Genomic DNA, 15,586 nt, shown 5'->3' with positions numbered 1-15,586 from the left:
AAGGGTCTTTACAGTTCTCTGTTTCACTAAGGGTCTTTACAGTTTTCTGTTTCAGTAAGGGTCTTTACAGTTCTCTGTTTCAGTAAGGGTCTTTACAGTTGTTCTCTGTTTCACTAAGGGTCTTTACAGTTCTCTGTTTCAGTAAGGGTCTTTACAGTTCTCTGTTTCAGTAAGGGTCTTTATTGTTCTCTGTTTCAGTAAGGGTCTTTACAGTTCTCTGTTTCACTAAGGGTCTTTACAGTTCTCTGTTTCACTAAGGGTCTTTACAGTTGTTCTCTGTTTCACTAAGGGTCTTTACAGTTCTCTGTTTCAGTAAGGGTCTTTGCAGTTGTTCTCTGTTTCAGTAAGGGTCTTTACAGTTCTCTGTTTCAGTAAGGGTCTTTACAGTTCTCTGTTTCAGTAAGGGTCTTTATTGTTCTCTGTTTCAGTAAGGGTCTTTACAGTTCTCTGTTTCACTAAGGGTCTTTACAGTTCTCTGTTTCACTAAGGGTCTTTACAGTTGTTCTCTGTTTCACTAAGGGTCTTTACAGTTCTCTGTTTCAGTAAGGGTCTTTACAGTTGTTCTCTGTTTCAGTAAGGGTCTTTACAGTTCTCTGTTTCACTAAGGGTCTTTACAGTTCTCTGTTTCAGTAAGGGTCTTTACAGGTCTCTGTTTCAGTAAGGGTCTTTACAGTTGTTCTCTGTTTCAGTAAGGGTCTTTACAGTTCTCTGGTTCAGTAAGGGTCTTTACAGTTGTTCTCTGTTTCAGTAAGGGTCTTTACAGTTCTCTGTTTCAGTAAGGGTCTTTACAGTTGTTCTCTGTTTCAGTAAGGGTCTTTACAGTTCTCTGTTTCACTAAGGGTCTTTACAGTTCTCTGTTTCAGTAAGGGTCTTTATTGTTCTCTGTTTCAGTAAGGGTCTTTACAGTTCTGTTTCACTAAGGGTCTTTACAGTTCTCTGTTTCACTAAGGGTCTTTACAGTTGTTCTCTGTTTCACTAAGGGTCTTTACAGTTCTCTGTTTCAGTAAGGGTCTTTACAGTTCTCTGTTTCAGTAAGGGTCTCTACAGTTGTTCTCTGTTTCAGTAAGGGTCTTTACAGTTCTCTGTTTCAGTAAGGGTCTTTACAGTTCTCTGTTTCAGTAAGGGTCTTTACAGTTCTCTGTTTCAGTAAGGGTCTTTACAGTTGTTCTCTGTTTCAGTAAGGGTCTTTACAGTTGTTCTCTGTTTCAGTAAGGGTCTTTACAGTTCTCTGTTTCACTAAGGGTCTTTACAGTTCTCTGTTTCAGTAAGGGTCTTTACAGTTGTTCTCTGTTTCACTAAGGGTCTTTACAGTTCTCTGTTTCAGTAAGGGTCTTTACAGTTGTTCTCTGTTTCACTAAGGGTCTTTACAGTTCTCTGTTTCAGTAAGGGTCTTTACAGTTCTCTGTTTCAGTAAGGGTCTTTACAGTTGTTCTCTGTTTCAGTAAGGGTCTTTACAGTTGTTCTCTGTTTCAGTAAGGGTCTTTACAGTTCTCTGTTTCACTAAGGGTCTTTACAGTTCTCTGTTTCACTAAGGGTCTTTACAGTTTTCTGTTTCAGTAAGGGTCTTTACAGTTCTCTGTTTCAGTAAGGGTCTTTACAGTTGTTCTCTGTTTCACTAAGGGTCTTTACAGTTCTCTGTTTCAGTAAGGGTCTTTACAGGTTCTCTGTTTCAGTAAGGGTCTTTATTGTTCTCTGTTTCAGTAAGGGTCTTTACAGTTCTCTGTTTCACTAAGGGTCTTTACAGTTCTCTGTTTCACTAAGGGTCTTTACAGTTGTTCTCTGTTTCACTAAGGGTCTTTACAGTTCTCTGTTTCAGTAAGGGTCTTTGCAGTTGTTCTCTGTTTCAGTAAGGGTCTTTACAGTTCTCTGTTTCAGTAAGGGTCTTTACAGTTCTCTGTTTCAGTAAGGGTCTTTATTGTTCTCTGTTTCAGTAAGGGTCTTTACAGTTCTCTGTTTCACTAAGGGTCTTTACAGTTCTCTGTTTCACTAAGGGTCTTTACAGTTGTTCTCTGTTTCACTAAGGTTGTTCTCTGTTTCAGTAAGGGTCTTTACAGTTGTTCTCTGTTTCAGTAAGGGTCTTTACAGTTCTCTGTTTCAGTAAGGGTCTTTACAGTTCTCTGTTTCAGTTTCTCTGTTTCACTAGGGTCTTTACAGTTCTCTGTTTCAGTAAGGGTCTTTACAGTTCTCTGTTTCAGTAAGGGTCTTTACAGTTGTTCTCTGTTTCAGTAAGGGTCTTTACAGTTGTTCTCTGTTTCAGTAAGGGTCTTTACAGTTCTCTGTTTCACTAAGGGTCTTTACAGTTCTCTGTTTCAGTAAGGGTCTTTACAGTTCTCTGTTTCACTAAGGGTCTTTACAGTTGTTCTCTGTTTCAGTAAGGGTCTTTACAGTTCTCTGTTTCAGTAAGGGTCTTTACAGTTGTTCTCTGTTTCAGTAAGGGTCTTTACAGTTCTCTGTTTCACTAAGGGTCTTTACAGTTCTCTTTTTCAGTAAGGTTCTTTACAGTTGTTCTCTGTTTCAGTAAGGGTCTTTACAGTTGTTCTCTGTTTCAGTAAGGGTCTTTACAGTTGTTCTCTGTTTCAGTAAGGGTCTTTACAGTTCTCTGTTTCACTAAGGGTCTTTACAGTTCTCTGTTTCAGTAAGGGTCTTTACAGTTCTCTGTTTCAGTAAGGGTCTTTACAGTTCTCTATTTCACTAAGGGTCTTTACAGTTCTCTGTTTCAGTAAGGGTCTTTACAGTTCTCTGTTTCACTAAGGGTCTTTACAGTTCTCTGTTTCACTAAGGGTCTTTACAGTTCTCTGTTTCAGTAAGGGTCTTTATTGTTCTCTGTTTCAGTAAGGGTCTTTACAGTTCTGTTTCACTAAGTCTTTACAGTTCTCTGTTTCACTAAGGGTCTTTACAGTTGTTCACTGTTTCACTAAGGGTCTTTACAGTTCTCTGTTTCAGTAAGGGTCTTTACAGTTCTCTGTTTCAGTAAGGGTCTTTACAGTTCTCTGTTTCAGTCTTTACAGTTTCTGTTTCAAGGGTCTTTACAGTTGTTCTCTGTTTCAGTAAGGGTCTTTACAGTTGTTCTCTGTTTCAGTAAGGGTCTTTACAGTTCTCTGTTTCACTAAGGGTCTTTACAGTTCTCTGTTTCAGTAAGGGTCTTTACAGTTGTTCTCTGTTTCACTAAGGGTCTTTACAGTTCTCTGTTTCAGTAAGGGTCTTTACAGTTGTTCTCTGTTTCAGTAAGGGTCTTTACAGTTGTTCTCTGTTTCAGTAAGGGTCTTTACAGTTTTCTGTTTCAGTAAGGGTCTTTACAGTTCTCTGTTTCAGTAAGGGTCTTTACAGTTGTTCTCTGTTTCACTAAGGGTCTTTACAGTTCTCTGTTTCAGTAAGGGTCTTTACAGTTGTTCTCTGTTTCACTAAGGGTCTTTACAGTTCTCTGTTTCAGTAAGGGTCTTTACAGTTCTCTATTTCAGTAAGGGTCTTTACAGTTGTTCTCTGTTTCAGTAAGGGTCTTTACAGTTCTCTGTTTCAGTAAGGGTCTTTACAGTTCTCTGTTTCAGTAAGGGTCTTTACAGTTGTTCTCTGTTTCAGTAAGGGTCTTTACAGTTCTCTGTTTCAGTAAGGGTCTTTACAGTTCTCTGTTTCAGTAAGGGTCTTTATTGTTCTCTGTTTCAGTAAGGGTCTTTACAGTTCTCTGTTTCACTAAGGGTCTTTACAGTTCTCTGTTTCACTAAGGGTCTTTACAGTTGTTCTCTGTTTCACTAAGGGTCTTTACAGTTCTCTGTTTCAGTAAGGGTCTTTGCAGTTGTTCTCTGTTTCAGTAAGGGTCTTTACAGTTCTCTGTTTCAGTAAGGGTCTTTACAGTTCTCTGTTTCAGTAAGGGTCTTTACAGTTCTCTGTTTCAGTAAGGGTCTTTACAGTTCTCTGTTTCACTAAGGGTCTTTACAGTTGTTCTCTGTTTCACTAAGGGTCTTTACAGTTCTCTGTTTCAGTAAGTGTCTTTACAGTTCTCTGTTTCAGTAAGGGTCTCTACAGTTGTTCTCTGTTTCAGTAAGGGTCTTTACAGTTCTCTGTTTCTTTACAGTTCTCTGTTTCAGTAAGGGTCTTTACAGTTCTCTGTTTCAGTAAGGGTCTTTACAGTTGTTCTCTGTTTCAGTAAGGGTCTTTACAGTTGTTCTCTGGTTCAGTAAGGGTCTTTACAGTTCTCTGTTTCACTAAGGGTCTTTACAGTTCTCTGTTTCAGTAAGGGTCTTTACAGTTGTTCTCTGTTTCACTAAGGGTCTTTACAGTTCTCTGTTTCAGTAAGGGTCTTTACAGTTGTTCTCTGTTTCAGTAAGGGTCTTTACATTTGTTCTCTGTTTCAGTAAGGGTCTTTACAGTTTTCTGTTTCAGTAAGGGTCTTTACAGTTCTCTGTTTCAGTAAGGGTCTTTACAGTTGTTCTCTGTTTCACTAAGGGTCTTTACAGTTCTCTGTTTCAGTAAGGGTCTTTACAGTTGTTCTCTGTTTCACTAAGGGTCTTTACAGTTCTCTGTTTCAGTAAGGGTCTTTACAGTTGTTCTCTGTTTCAGTAAGGGTCTTTACAGTTCTCTGTTTCAGTAAGGGTCTTTACAGTTCTCTGTTTCAGTAAGGGTCTTTACAGTTGTTCTCTGTTTCAGTAAGGGTCTTTACAGTTCTCTGTTTCACTAAGGGTCTTTACAGTTCTCTGTTTCACTAAGGGTCTTTACAGTTGTTCTCTGTTTCACTAAGGGTCTTTACAGTTCTCTGTTTCAGTAAGGGTCTTTGCAGTTGTTCTCTGTTTCAGTAAGGGTCTTTACAGTTCTCTGTTTCAGTAAGGGTCTTTACAGTTCTCTGTTTCAGAAGGGTCTTTACAGTTCTCTGTTTCACTAAGGGTCTTTACAGTTCTCTGTTTCAGTAAGGGTCTTTACAGTTCTCTGTTTCAGTAAGGGTCTTTACAGTTGTTCTCTGTTTCAGTAAGGGTCTTTACAGTTATTCTCTGTTTCAGTAAGGGTCTTTACAGTTTCTCTGTTTCACTAAGTCTTTACAGTTCTCTGTTTCAGTAAGGGTCTTTACAGTTCTCTGTTTCACTAAGGGTCTTTACAGTTGTTCTCTGTTTCAGTAAGGGTCTTTACAGTTCTCTGTTTCAGTAAGGGTCTTTACAGTTGTTCTCTGTTTCAGTAAGGGTCTTTACAGTTCTCTGTTTCACTAAGGGTCTTTACAGTTCTCTGTTTCAGTAAGGTTCTTTACAGTTGTTCTCTGTTTCACTAAGGGTCTTTACAGTTGTTCTCTGTTTCAGTAAGGGTCTTTACAGTTGTTCTCTGTTTCAGTAAGGGTCTTTACAGTTCTCTGTTTCACTAAGGGTCTTTACAGTTCTCTGTTTCACTAAGGGTCTTTACAGTTCTCTGTTTCAGTAAGGGTCTCTACAGTTGTTCTCTGTTTCAGTAAGGGTCTTTACAGTTCTCTGTTTCAGTAAGGGTCTTTACAGTTCTCTGTTTCACTAAGGGTCTTTACAGTTCTCTGTTTCACTAAGGGTCTTTACAGTTCTCTGTTTCAGTAAGGGTCTTTACAGTTGTTCTCTGTTTCACTAAGGGTCTTTACAGTTCTCTGTTTCAGTAAGGGTCTTTACAGTTGTTCTCTGTTTCAGTAAGGGTCTTTACATTTGTTCTCTGTTTCAGTAAGGGTCTTTACAGTTTTCTGTTTCAGTAAGGGTCTTTACAGTTCTCTGTTTCAGTAAGGGTCTTTACAGTTGTTCTCTGTTTCACTAAGGGTCTTTACAGTTCTCTGTTTCAGTAAGGGTCTTTACAGTTGTTCTCTGTTTCACTAAGGGTCTTTACAGTTCTCTGTTTCAGTAAGGGTCTTTACAGTTGTTCTCTGTTTCAGTAAGGGTCTTTACAGTTCTCTGTTTCAGTAAGGGTCTTTACAGTTCTCTGTTTCAGTAAGGGTCTTTACAGTTGTTCTCTGTTTCAGTAAGGGTCTTTACAGTTCTCTGTTTCAGTAAGGGTCTTTACAGTTCTCTGTTTCAGTAAGGGTCTTTATTGTTCTCTGTTTCAGTAAGGGTCTTTACAGTTGTTCTCTGTTTCACTAAGGGTCTTTACAGTTCTCTGTTTCACTAAGGGTCTTTACAGTTGTTCTCTGTTTCACTAAGGGTCTTTACAGTTCTCTGTTTCAGTAAGGGTCTTTAGTTGTTCAGTTGTTTCAGTAAGGGTCTTTACAGTTCTCTGTTTCAGTAAGGGTCTTTACAGTTCTCTGTTTCACTAAGGGTCTTTACAGTTCTCTGTTTCAGTAAGGTTCTTTACAGTTGTTCTCTGTTTCAGTAAGGGTCTTTACAGTTCTCTGTTTCAGTAAGGGTCTTTACAGTTCTCTGTTTCAGTAAGGGTCTTTACAGTTCTCTGTTTCAGTAAGGGTCTTACAGTTGTTCTCTGTTTCAGTAAGGGTCTTTACAGTTCTCTGTTTCAGTAAGGGTCTTTACAGTTCTCTGTTTCAGTAAGGGTCTTTACAGTTCTCTGTTTCAGTAAGGGTCTTTACAGTTGTTCTCTGTTTCAGTAAGGGTCTTTACAGTTCTCTGTTTCAGTAAGGGTCTTTATTGTTCTCTGTTTCAGTAAGGGTCTTTACAGTTGTTCTCTGTTTCAGTAAGGGTCTTTACAGTTGTTCTCTGTTTCACTAAGGGTCTTTACAGTTCTCTGTTTCACTAAGGGTCTTTACAGTTGTTCTCTGTTTCACTAAGGGTCTTTACAGTTCTCTGTTTCAGTAAGGGTCTTTGCAGTTGTTCTCTGTTTCACTAAGGGTCTTTACAGTTCTCTGTTTCAGTAAGGGTCTTTACAGTTCTCTGTTTCAGTAAGGGTCTTTATTGTTCTCTGTTTCACTAAGGGTCTTTACAGTTCTCTGTTTCAGTAAGGTTCTTTACAGTTGTTCTCTGTTTCACTAAGGGTCTTTACAGTTCTCTGTTTCAGTAAGGGTCTTTACAGTTCTCTGTTTCAGTAAGGGTCTTTACAGTTCTCTGTTTCAGTAAGGGTCTCTACAGTTGTTCTCTGTTTCAGTAAGGGTCTTTACAGTTCTCTGTTTCAGTAAGGGTCTTTACAGTTCTCTGTTTCAGTAAGGGTCTTTACAGTTCTCTGTTTCAGTAAGGGTCTTTACAGTTGTTCTCTGTTTCAGTAAGGGTCTTTACAGTTGTTCTCTGTTTCAGTAAGGGTCTTTACAGTTCTCTGTTTCAGTAAGGGTCTTTACAGTTCTCTGTTTCAGTAAGGGTCTTTATTGTTCTCTGTTTCAGTAAGGGTCTTTACAGTTGTTCTCTGTTTCACTAAGGGTCTTTACAGTTCTCTGTTTCACTAAGGGTCTTTACAGTTGTTCTCTGTTTCACTAAGGGTCTTTACAGTTCTCTGTTTCAGTAAGGGTCTTTGCAGTTGTTCTCTGTTTCAGTAAGGGTCTTTACAGTTCTCTGTTTCAGTAAGGGTCTTTACAGTTCTCTGTTTCAGAAAGGGTCTTTACAGTTCTCTGTTTCACTAAGGGTCTTTACAGTTCTCTGTTTCAGTAAGGGTCTTTACAGTTCTCTGTTTCAGTAAGGGTCTTTACAGTTGTTCTCTGTTTCAGTAAGGGTCTTTACAGTTGTTCTCTGTTTCAGTAAGGGCCTTTACAGTTCTCTGTTTCACTAAGGGTCTTTACAGTTCTCTGTTTCAGTAAGGGTCTTTACAGTTCTCTGTTTCACTAAGGGTCTTTACAGTTGTTCTCTGTTTCAGTAAGGGTCTTTACAGTTCTCTGTTTCACTAAGGGTCTTTACAGTTCTCTGTTTCACTAAGGGTCTTTACAGTTCTCTGTTTCAGTAAGGGTCTTTACAGTTGTTCTCTGTTTCACTAAGGGTCTTTACAGTTCTCTGTTTCACTAAGGGTCTTTACAGTTGTTCTCTGTTTCAGTAAGGGTCTTTACATTTGTTCTCTGTTTCAGTAAGGGTCTTTACAGTTTTCTGTTTCAGTAAGGGTCTTTACAGTTCTCTGTTTCAGTAAGGGTCTTTACAGTTGTTCTCTGTTTCACTAAGGGTCTTTACAGTTCTCTGTTTCAGTAAGGGTCTTTACAGTTGTTCTCTGTTTCAGTAAGGGTCTTTACAGTTCTCTGTTTCAGTAAGGGTCTTTACAGTTCTCTGTTTCAGTAAGGGTCTTTACAGTTGTTCTCTGTTTCAGTAAGGGTCTTTACATTTGTTCTCTGTTTCAGTAAGGGTCTTTACAGTTTTCTGTTTCAGTAAGGGTCTTTACAGTTCTCTGTTTCAGTAAGGGTCTTTACAGTTGTTCTCTGTTTCACTAAGGGTCTTTACAGTTCTCTGTTTCAGTAAGGGTCTTTACAGTTGTTCTCTGTTTCAGTAAGGGTCTTTACAGTTCTCTGTTTCAGTAAGGGTCTTTACAGTTCTCTGTTTCAGTAAGGGTCTTTACAGTTGTTCTCTGTTTCAGTACAGTTCTCTGTTTCAGTAAGGGTCTTTACAGTTCTCTGTTTCAGTAAGGGTCTTGTTTCAGTAGTTGTTGTTCTCTGTTTCAGTAAGGGTCTTTACAGTTCTCTGTTTCACTAAGGGTCTTTACAGTTCTCTGTTTCAGTAAGGGTCTTTACAGTTCTCTGTTTCACTAAGGGTCTTTACAGTTGTTCTCTGTTTCAGTAAGGGTCTTTACAGTTCTCTGTTTCAGTAAGGGTCTTTACAGTTGTTCTCTGTTTCAGTAAGGGTCTTTACAGTTCTCTGTTTCACTAAGGGTCTTTACAGTTCTCTGTTTCAGTAAGGTTCTTTACAGTTGTTCTCTGTTTCACTAGGGTCTTTACAGTTCTCTGTTTCAGTAAGGGTCTTTACAGTTCTCTGTTTCAGTAAGGGTCTCTACAGTTGTTCTCTGTTTCAGTAAGGGTCTTTACAGTTCTCTGTTTCAGTAAGGGTCTTTACAGTTCTCTGTTTCAGTAAGGGTCTTTACAGTTGTTCTCTGTTTCAGTAAGGGTCTTTACAGTTGTTCTCTGTTTCAGTAAGGGTCTTTACAGTTCTCTGTTTCACTAAGGGTCTTTACAGTTCTCTGTTTCAGTAAGGGTCTTTACAGTTGTTCTCTGTTTCACTAAGGGTCTTTACAGTTCTCTGTTTCAGTAAGGGTCTTTACAGTTGTTCTCTGTTTCAGTAAGGGTCTTTACAGTTCTCTGTTTCAGTAAGGGTCTTTACAGTTCTCTGTTTCAGTAAGGGTCTTTATTGTTCTCTGTTTCAGTAAGGGTCTTTACAGTTGTTCTCTGTTTCACTAAGGGTCTTTACAGTTCTCTGTTTCACTAAGGGTCTTTACAGTTCTCTGTTTCACTAAGGGTCTTTACAGTTGTTCTCTGTTTCACTAAGGGTCTTTACAGTTCTCTGTTTCAGTAAGGGTCTTTGCAGTTGTTCTCTGTTTCAGTAAGGGTCTTTACAGTTCTCTGTTTCAGTAAGGGTCTTTACAGTTCTCTGTTTCAGAAAGGGTCTTTACAGTTCTCTGTTTCACTAAGGGTCTTTACAGTTCTCTGTTTCAGTAAGGGTCTTTACAGTTCTCTGTTTCAGTAAGGGTCTTTACAGTTGTTCTCTGTTTCAGTAAGGGTCTTTACAGTTATTCTCTGTTTCAGTAAGGGTCTTTACAGTTCTCTGTTTCACTAAGGGTCTTTACAGTTCTCTGTTTCAGTAAGGGTCTTTACAGTTCTCTGTTTCACTAAGGGTCTTTACAGTTGTTCTCTGTTTCAGTAAGGGTCTTTACAGTTCTCTGTTTCAGTAAGGGTCTTTACAGTTGTTCTCTGTTTCAGTAAGGGTCTTTACAGTTCTCTGTTTCACTAAGGGTCTTTACAGTTCTCTGTTTCAGTAAGGTTCTTTACAGTTGTTCTCTGTTTCACTAAGGGTCTTTACAGTTGTTCTCTGTTTCAGTAAGGGTCTTTACAGTTGTTCTCTGTTTCAGTAAGGGTCTTTACAGTTCTCTGTTTCACTAAGGGTCTTTACAGTTCTCTGTTTCACTAAGGGTCTTTACAGTTCTCTGTTTCAGTAAGGGTCTCTACAGTTGTTCTCTGTTTCAGTAAGGGTCTTTACAGTTCTCTGTTTCAGTAAGGGTCTTTACAGTTCTCTGTTTCACTAAGGGTCTTTACAGTTCTCTGTTTCACTAAGGGTCTTTACAGTTCTCTGTTTCAGTAAGGGTCTTTACAGTTGTTCTCTGTTTCACTAAGGGTCTTTACAGTTCTCTGTTTCAGTAAGGGTCTTTACAGTTGTTCTCTGTTTCAGTAAGGGTCTTTACATTTGTTCTCTGTTTCAGTAAGGGTCTTTACAGTTTTCTGTTTCAGTAAGGGTCTTTACAGTTCTCTGTTTCAGTAAGGGTCTTTACAGTTGTTCTCTGTTTCACTAAGGGTCTTTACAGTTCTCTGTTTCAGTAAGGGTCTTTACAGTTGTTCTCTGTTTCACTAAGGGTCTTTACAGTTCTCTGTTTCAGTAAGGGTCTTTACAGTTGTTCTCTGTTTCAGTAAGGGTCTTTACAGTTCTCTGTTTCAGTAAGGGTCTTTACAGTTCTCTGTTTCAGTAAGGGTCTTTACAGTTGTTCTCTGTTTCAGTAAGGGTCTTTACAGTTCTCTGTTTCAGTAAGGGTCTTTACAGTTCTCTGTTTCAGTAAGGGTCTTTATTGTTCTCTGTTTCAGTAAGGGTCTTTACAGTTGTTCTCTGTTTCACTAAGGGTCTTTACAGTTCTCTGTTTCACTAAGGGTCTTTACAGTTGTTCTCTGTTTCACTAAGGGTCTTTACAGTTCTCTGTTTCAGTAAGGGTCTTTGCAGTTGTTCTCTGTTTCACTAAGGGTCTTTACAGTTCTCTGTTTCAGTAAGGGTCTTTACAGTTCTCTGTTTCAGAAAGGGTCTTTACAGTTCTCTGTTTCACTAAGGGTCTTTACAGTTCTCTGTTTCAGTAAGGGTCTTTACAGTTCTCTGTTTCAGTAAGGGTCTTTATTGTTCTCTGTTTCACTAAGGGTCTTTACAGTTCTCTGTTTCAGTAAGGTTCTTTACAGTTGTTCTCTGTTTCACTAAGGGTCTTTACAGTTCTCTGTTTCAGTAAGGGTCTTTACAGTTCTCTGTTTCAGTAAGGGTCTTTACAGTTCTCTGTTTCAGTAAGGGTCTCTACAGTTGTTCTCTGTTTCAGTAAGGGTCTTTACAGTTCTCTGTTTCACTAAGGGTCTTTACAGTTCTCTGTTTCAGTAAGGGTCTTTACAGTTCTCTGTTTCAGTAAGGGTCTTTACAGTTGTTCTCTGTTTCAGTAAGGGTCTTTACAGTTGTTCTCTGTTTCAGTAAGGGTCTTTACAGTTCTCTGTTTCAGTAAGGGTCTTTACAGTTCTCTGTTTCAGTAAGGGTCTTTATTGTTCTCTGTTTCAGTAAGGGTCTTTACAGTTGTTCTCTGTTTCACTAAGGGTCTTTACAGTTCTCTGTTTCACTAAGGGTCTTTACAGTTGTTCTCTGTTTCACTAAGGGTCTTTACAGTTCTCTGTTTCAGTAAGGGTCTTTGCAGTTGTTCTCTGTTTCAGTAAGGGTCTTTACAGTTCTCTGTTTCAGTAGGGTCTTTACAGTTCTCTGTTTCAGAAAGGGTCTTTACAGTTCTCTGTTTCACTAAGGGTCTTTACAGTTCTCTGTTTCAGTAAGGGTCTTTACAGTTCTCTGTTTCAGTAAGGGTCTTTACAGTTGTTCTCTGTTTCAGTAAGGGTCTTTACAGTTGTTCTCTGTTTCAGTAAGGGCCTTTACAGTTCTCTGTTTCACTAAGGGTCTTTACAGTTCTCTGTTTCAGTAAGGGTCTTTACAGTTCTCTGTTTCACTAAGGGTCTTTACAGTTGTTCTCTGTTTCAGTAAGGGTCTTTACAGTTCTCTGTTTCAGTAAGGGTCTTTACAGTTCTCTGTTTCACTAAGGGTCTGTTTCTGTTTCAGTAAGGGTCTTTACAGTTGTTCTCTGTTTCACTAAGGGTCTTTACAGTTCTCTGTTTCACTAAGGGTCTTTACAGTTGTTCTCTGTTTCAGTAAGGGTCTTTACATTTGTTCTCTGTTTCAGTAAGGGTCTTTACAGTTTTCTGTTTCAGTAAGGGTCTTTACAGTTCTCTGTTTCAGTAAGGGTCTTTACAGTTGTTCTCTGTTTCACTAAGGGTCTTTACAGTTCTCTGTTTCAGTAAGGGTCTTTACAGTTGTTCTCTGTTTCAGTAAGGGTCTTTACAGTTCTCTGTTTCAGTAAGGGTCTTTACAGTTCTCTGTTTCAGTAAGGGTCTTTACAGTTGTTCTCTGTTTCAGTAAGGGTCTTTACATTTGTTCTCTGTTTCAGTAAGGGTCTTTACAGTTTTCTGTTTCAGTAAGGGTCTTTACAGTTCTCTGTTTCAGTAAGGGTCTTTACAGTTGTTCTCTGTTTCACTAAGGGTCTTTACAGTTCTCTGTTTCAGTAAGGGTCTTTACAGTTGTTCTCTGTTTCAGTAAGGGTCTTTACAGTTCTCTGTTTCAGTAAGGGTCTTTACAGTTCTCTGTTTCAGTAAGGGTCTTTACAGTTGTTCTCTGTTTCAGTAAGGGTCTTTACAGTTCTCTGTTTCAGTAAGGGTCTTTACAGTTCTCTGTTTCAGTAAGGGTCTTTATTGTTCTCTGTTTCAGTAAGGGTCTTTACAGTTGTTCTCTGTTTCAGTAAGGGTCTTTACAGTTCTCTGTTTCACTAAGGGTCTTTACAGTTCTCTGTTTCAGTAAGGGTCTTTACAGTTCTCTGTTTCACTAAGGGTCTTTACAGTTGTTCTCTGTTTCAGTAAGGGTCTTTACAGTTCTCTGTTTCAGTAAGGGTCTTTACAGTTGTTCTCTGTTTCAGTAAGGGTCTTTACAGTTCTCTGTTTCACTAAGGGTCTTTACAGTTCTCTGTTTCAGTAAGGTTCTTTACAGTTGTTCTCTGTTTCACTAAGGGTCTTTACAGTTCTCTGTTTCAGTAAGGGTCTTTACAGTTCTCTGTTTCTCTGTTTTCAGTAAGGGTCTTTACAGTTCTCTGTTTCAGTAAGGGTCTTTACAGTTCTCTGTTTCAGTAAGGGTCTTTACAGTTGTTCTCTGTTTCAGTAAGGGTCTTTACAGTTGTTCTCTGTTTCAGTAAGGGTCTTTACAGTTCTCTGTTTCACTAAGGGTCTTTACAGTTCTCTGTTTCAGTAAGGGTCTTTACAGTTGTTCTCTGTTTCACTAAGGGTCTTTACAGTTCTCTGTTTCAGTAAGGGTCTTTACAGTTGTTCTCTGTTTCAGTAAGGGTCTTTACAGTTCTCTGTTTCAGTAAGGGTCTTTACAGTTCTCTGTTTCAGTAAGGGTCTTTATTGTTCTCTGTTTCAGTAAGGGTCTTTACAGTTGTTCTCTGTTTCACTAAGGGTCTTTACAGTTCTCTGTTTCACTAAGGGTCTTTACAGTTGTTCTCTGTTTCACTAAGGGTCTTTACAGTTCTCTGTTTCAGTAAGGGTCTTTGCAGTTGTTCTCTGTTTCAGTAAGGGTCTTTACAGTTCTCTGTTTCAGTAAGGGTCTTTACAGTTCTCTGTTTCAGAAAGGGTCTTTACAGTTCTCTGTTTCACTAAGGGTCTTTACAGTTCTCTGTTTCAGTAAGGGTCTTTACAGTTCTCTGTTTCAGTAAGGGTCTTTACAGTTGTTCTCTGTTTCAGTAAGGGTCTTTACAGTTGTTCTCTGTTTCAGTAAGGGCCTTTACAGTTCTCTGTTTCACTAAGGGTCTTTACAGTTCTCTGTTTCAGTAAGGGTCTTTACAGTTCTCTGTTTCACTAAGGGTCTTTACAGTTGTTCTCTGTTTCAGTAAGGGTCTTTACAGTTCTCTGTTTCACTAAGGGTCTTTACAGTTCTCTGTTTCACTAAGGGTCTTTACAGTTCTCTGTTTCAGTAAGGGTCTTTACAGTTGTTCTCTGTTTCACTAAGGGTCTTTACAGTTCTCTGTTTCAGTAAGGGTCTTTACAGTTGTTCTCTGTTTCAGTAAGGGTCTTTACATTTGTTCTCTGTTTCAGTAAGGGTCTTTACAGTTTTCTGTTTCAGTAAGGGTCTTTACAGTTCTCTGTTTCAGTAAGGGTCTTTACAGTTGTTCTCTGTTTCACTAAGGGTCTTTACAGTTCTCTGTTTCAGTAAGGGTCTTTACAGTTGTTCTCTGTTTCAGTAAGGGTCTTTACAGTTCTCTGTTTCAGTAAGGGTCTTTACAGTTCTCTGTTTCAGTAAGGGTCTTTACAGTTGTTCTCTGTTTCAGTAAGGGTCTTTACAGTTCTCTGTTTCAGTAAGGGTCTTTACAGTTCTCTGTTTCAGTAAGGGTCTTTATTGTTCTCTGTTTCAGTAAGGGTCTTTACAGTTGTTCTCTGTTTCAGTAAGGGTCTTTACAGTTCTCTGTTTCACTAAGGTCTTTACAGTTCTCTGTTTCAGTAAGGGTCTTTACAGTTCTCTGTTTCACTAAGGGTCTTTACAGTTGTTCTCTGTTTCAGTAAGGGTCTTTACAGTTCTCTGTTTCAGTAAGGGTCTTTACAGTTGTTCTCTGTTTCAGTAAGGGTCTTTACAGTTCTCTGTTTCACTAAGGGTCTTTACAGTTCTCTGTTTCAGTAAGGTTCTTTACAGTTGTTCTCTGTTTCACTAAGGGTCTTTACAGTTCTCTGTTTCAGTAAGGGTCTTTACAGTTCTCTGTTTCAGTAAGGGTCTCTACAGTTGTTCTCTGTTTCAGTAAGGGTCTTTACAGTTCTCTGTTTCAGTAAGGGTCTTTACAGTTCTCTGTTTCAGTAAGGGTCTTTACAGTTCTCTGTTTCAGTAAGGGTCTTTACAGTTGTTCTCTGTTTCACTAAGGGTCTTTACAGTTCTCTGTTTCACTAAGGGTCTTTACAGTTGTTCTCTGTTTCACTAAGGGTCTTTACAGTTCTCTGTTTCAGTAAGGGTCTTTGCAGTTGTTCTCTGTTTCAGTAAGGGTCTTTACAGTTCTCTGTTTCAGTAAGGGTCTTTACAGTTCTCTGTTTCAGAAAGGGTCTTTACAGTTCTCTGTTTCACTAAGGGTCTTTACAGTTCTCTGTTTCAGTAAGGGTCTTTACAGTTCTCTGTTTCAGTAAGGGTCTTTACAGTTGTTCTCTGTTTCAGTAAGGGTCTTTACAGTTGTTCTCTGTTTCAGTAAGGGCCTTTACAGTTCTCTGTTTCACTAAGGGTCTTTACAGTTCTCTGTTTCAGTAAGGGTCTTTACAGTTCTCTGTTTCACTAAGGGTCTTTACAGTTGTTCTCTGTTTCAGTAAGGGTCTTTACAGTTCTCTGTTTCACTAAGGGTCTTTACAGTTCTCTGTTTCACTAAGGGTCTTTACAGTTCTCTGTTTCAGTAAGGGTCTTTACAGTTGTTCTCTGTTTCACTAAGGGTCTTTACAGTTCTCTGTTTCAGTAAGGGTCTTTACAGTTGTTCTCTGTTTCAGTAAGGGTCTTTACATTTGTTCTCTGTTTCAGTAAGGGTCTTTACAGTTTTCTGTTTCAGTAAGGGTCTTTACAGTTCTCTGTTTCAGTAAGGGTCTTTACAGTTGTTCTCTGTTTCACTAAGGGTCTTTACAGTTCTCTGTTTCAGTAAGGGTCTTTACAGTTGTTCTCTGTTTCAGTAAGGGTCTTTACAGTTCTCTGTT

Source organism: Oncorhynchus masou, chromosome 24 (genome assembly GCF_036934945.1).
Source record: "Oncorhynchus masou masou isolate Uvic2021 chromosome 24, UVic_Omas_1.1, whole genome shotgun sequence".
In the NCBI taxonomy this organism is placed as follows: Eukaryota; Metazoa; Chordata; class Actinopteri; order Salmoniformes; family Salmonidae; genus Oncorhynchus; species Oncorhynchus masou.
The sequence above is the reverse complement of the archived record's forward strand: the minus strand, read 5'-3'. Positions refer to the sequence as shown.